We start from the raw sequence: 4,695 nt of genomic DNA on the forward strand, positions 1-4,695 counted from the left end.
CCCCAAGACGCCGGATGGTGGACCAGAATTGCCCCGAAGCTGTACGGAAGTATTTTTCCATGGCCTCTCCAAACTCCTCCCATGCCCGAGTTTTAGCCTCAGCGACCACCCGAGCTGCAATCCGCTTGCACTGCCAATACCTATCAGCTGCTTCCGGAGTCCCACAGGCCAAAAAGACCCGATAGGACTCCTTCTTCAGCCTGACAGCATCCCTCACCCCCGGTGTCCACCAGCGGGTTCGAGGGTTGCCGCCACGACAGGCACGACAACCTTACGGCCACAGCTCAGGTGAGCCGCCTCGATAATGGAGGCACGGAACATGGCCTACTCGGACTCAATGTCTCCCACCTCCCCCGAAACGTGGTCAAAGTTCCCCCGGAGGTGTGAGTTGAAGCTCCGTCTGACGGGAGACTCTGACAGACGTTCCCAGCAGACCCTCAAATTGATTGTTTGGATTAAAAAAATCAGTAAAATATATCAGGGGAAAAACACAGTGACATTTGAGAAGTGAAATGAAGTTTATATGATTTGCAGAAAGTGTGCAATAATTGGTTAAACAAAATTAAGCAAGTGCATAAATTTGGGCACCATAAATAAAACCTTAACTCAATATTTAGTAGATCCTCCTTTCACAGAAACAACAGCCTCTAAACACATCCTATAGCTTCTAATTGTGGCTGAAGGTATTTTAGACCATTCTTACAAAACATCTCTGGTTCATTCAGGTTTGATGGTTTCTGAGAATGGACAGCTCTCTTTAAGTGACACCACAGATTTTCAATAATATTCAGGTCTGGGGACTGAGATGGTCATTCCAGAACGTTCTACTTGTTCCTCTGTATGAAGGCCTCAGTAGATTTTGAGCAGTGTTTAGGGTGTTTGTCTTGTTGGAAGATCCAGCCCCGGCTTCAGCADCTTCAGCTTTGTCACTGATTCCTGGACATTGGTCTCCAGAATCTGCTGATATTGGTTGGAATCCACGCGTCCCTCAACTTTAACAAGGTTCCCAATCCCTGTACTGGCCACACAGCCCCACAGCATGATGGAATCACCCCCACATTTTACTGTAGGTAGCAGGTGTTTTTCTTGGAGTGCTGTGCTCTTTTTCCTGCAGCAAGGATGTTTAGTCTCTGACGGAAGGAGCTGCTCAGCACCCCTCCCCCCAGATTTGCTAACATTTTCCTCTCACTCATCATAACCATTTTTAAAGAAAGTAGAGATTTCAATGATGTATTTCTATGTGAAAAGAAAATGTGTAAAACAGTTATTTATTTTGAGTAAAAACAAATCAAAATCTTTAACACTCATCTTCTGAATGAACTGAACATTTGAAAACATGAATGGCTAAAATAACGTAGCACTTAGCATGTAGCAGTAAGTACTTAGCTTTCAAAAATGTGCAGAGAAATAAGATGCAAACAGAAAAAGGTCAAAGAAATAACAAAAGCTGATGCTGAAAAACTCCTACATTTAGTTTAGTAAACATTAATAAAAGTGCTATTGTCTTTGAGAAAGTCTGTTTTTGACTTCCAGGTGTGTAAAAAGTATTCTTTTGAAACCCCAAGCAACTTACTTTGCATTTGCTAAATTGCTATTCCATTTAGTTTATCCAAAAGGCTACAAACATTTTCATGTATATTAAACCACACTGAATGGTTCAAAACAAGCAAAACTTCACAGGTTGTATTTTAATATGAGATTATTTTTATTTTTCCTGTCAGGATCCATCTGAGACCTGAACCTGAACCTGACCCCAGCTGTGTGTCATTAAAAAGTGACTGGTCTAAAGAAGAAATCATTAATTTTACATCAGACTGTCCCTCTGCTGCTAAGAGGTGAGCTGTGTCTTAATATTAGAACAATGTAAACTACAGTGCTGGGCCCAGTTCTGCTAATCCACTAACAGCTAATGGTCAGGGGTGTGACCGTGGGGGTAGGATGCACTGGTTACCCTTGAAATCTGATTGACCTCCCTGGCTGTCCACCCCCACCAGAGCTGTCATTTATTTTGTTCGCACAAAAACAGAAGTATAGCTAGTGTTGTATTAAGTACTTTAAAGTGACACTTGAGTAAAAGTATCTTACCGTAACATTACTTTGGTAAAAGTTAAAGTATTCTCTAAGAATATTTCTTGAGTAAAAGTCAAAGTATTTGACATTTACTGTACATAAGTATCATAACTATTGAATAAAATTGAGAGGTTAGAATGTCAAAAATTATTGGGAAGTGAAACCCCTAAAACATAATTTTCTAAAGACCATAATGACTTTAATGACATATTAAAACAGAGGTCAACATAAGGGCCTTATGTTGTCTGAGACAACCTATTTTTGTTTCGGACAACCTGATCCCGCCTCCTGGTAAGAAAAAAAGACCTAGGTTAAAGTTCTCCACCGAGACGGTTGCCCATCATTCTTAAAAATGAAAGGGAGAAAACTTGTTAAAGCCATCTAGGGATTAAACTGAGGGTTCTTTCGTCCAATGAAGAGAACCACTGTCAAAGTTTTACCCAACCAGAGCAGAGCAGGGTGGGTTGTGCTGTCTGATTGACAGCAGGTGCGTGCAGCAGCAGCCTCAGGGTTATAGTTGACATGTCACGCCAGGCGCGAGGGGTCGCGTCAATAGTGACGCAATTATGCCATCACCTCCCCTGTGTGTTGGATCCACACAGTGTCCAGGCGCATGGTTGTGCATCTCCAAATTTTTGTAACTCCGCAATATCATAAACCAAGGTACTGTAAGTGTCACAGTAAGGCAGACAAGAGGAACAAAAACTCAGGAGTCAGAGAATCAAAGTGAGTTTATTTACAGTGATGGGCAGCTTCAAGCTTTCAGACTTGATGAAGCAGGATAATCCAAGTGGTTTCCTTTAAAGAAAGCAGAGCTGAGCCAAGGCTTGAGACCAGAGGGGATTTCCAGGACCAGATAGAGAGGGCGAGGCAGAGGCAGGTGAGTTGGCAGCAGGTGACTGTTTCCAAAAACAATGTACAAAAACAGTTCCAGCAGGACGACGTCTTAGGAGCTTCAGGACCAACTTGACAAAAACACAAAAGCACTTCCTGAGCTGAACTGATATTAAATCTAAACACTGGTGTCAGAGCGWGAGTCAATAACTGAAGGTGTTGATGTTCCAGTGAAGATCTGGTTCACAATGAGCTCCTTACAAAGCTCCAGACATCATCAGGTGAGACAGCTTACAGCTGCAGCTGATCAGTTGCTGAGCAACAGAGAGGGGAGAACACAACTGCCACAGTACCAGTGGTTATTAAGGAGGGGTCGAGAATGAGAGACCTCGACACCCAGGACCTCTCTTCTGGGCCGTATCTCTCCCAGTCAACGAGGTATTGATGACCCCTGCATCGTACATCGAGGATCTTGCTCACAGTGTACACTGGATGATTGTCAATGATGCGAGGGGGAGGAGGAGGTGCAGATGGGGGGAACAAGGGACTGTCGGAGACTGGTTTTACCTGGGAAACATGGAATGTAGGATGCACCTTCATCGATGGAGGAAGCTTGAGTCGGACTGCAGATGGGTTGATAGTCCGCAGGATGGGAAATGGGCCAATAAACCTGGGAGCAAGCTTTCTGGGTATGTGTCGTAGGTTTATGTCACGAGTAGACAGCCAGACCTTCTGTCCCACCTTGTATGCGGGGGCAACAGAACGGTGACGGTCGGCATACCTCTTATTTTGGTCAGCCGTCCTGAGAGGAGCCTGTTTGGTCTGTCTCCAGAACCTCCTGCACCGATGGATGGGCACTTGAACAGAGGGAACAAGGATGTCTGTCTCAACACCGGGGAACAGAGGTGGTGAGTATCCTAGAGAGACTTCAAAAGGAGACAAACCTGTGGCAGATGACCTGTGCGAATTATGTGCATGTTCAATCCAGGTGAGATGTTTATTCCATGAAGAAGCGTTATTGTCAATGACACACTGTATGGTGGCTTCCAGCTCCTGGTTGCACCGTTCAGTCTRGCCATTGGACTGCGGGTGGTATCCAGAGGTGAGGCTAACATTGGCTCCGAGGGCATTGCAAAAAGCCTTCCACACTTGCAAGACAAACTGTGGCCCTCGGTCGGAAACAATGTCGTCAGGGATTCCATGGATCCGAAAAACGTGGTACACCAGGAGCTGAGCTGTCTCAAGGGCTGAAGGGAGTTTATCTAGGGAAACAAAATGGACAGCCTTAGAAAAACGATCCACCACAGTGAGGATAACAGTCTTACCCTCAGAAGGAGGAAGGCCAGTCACAAAGTCGAGGGCAATGTGAGACCAAGGTCTACCAGGAGGCTGAAGAGGTTGTAGAAGGCCTGACGGGGGTTGGTTGCCACTCTTTTTTCTAGCATGGACAGAGCAGGCTGAGACAAATTCCTTAATGTCTTTACACATAGTGGGCTACCAAAAATATCTTCTAGAAAATGACAACATGCGGCCGACTCTAGGGTGACAGGTGAGGCGATGGTTGTGGACCCAACTCAGTACTTGGCTTTAGGGCTGCCACGATTAGTCGACTAGTCACGATTATGTCGACTACTAAAATAGTCGACAACTAATTTAATAGTCGATGCGTCGTTTTTTTTTTTTACTTTAACTTTGTTTTTCTCCAAACTGCTGCGGCATCTTCCACTTCCGCGTCTGCCTTTCTGTTCTTGACACGCATTAGTGCAGCAGTGGGTAGGCCGCGCGCACGCA

This window comes from Austrofundulus limnaeus, unplaced genomic scaffold (genome assembly GCF_001266775.1).
Source record: "Austrofundulus limnaeus strain Quisiro unplaced genomic scaffold, Austrofundulus_limnaeus-1.0 Scaffold773, whole genome shotgun sequence".
Lineage (NCBI taxonomy): Eukaryota > Metazoa > Chordata > Actinopteri > Cyprinodontiformes > Rivulidae > Austrofundulus > Austrofundulus limnaeus.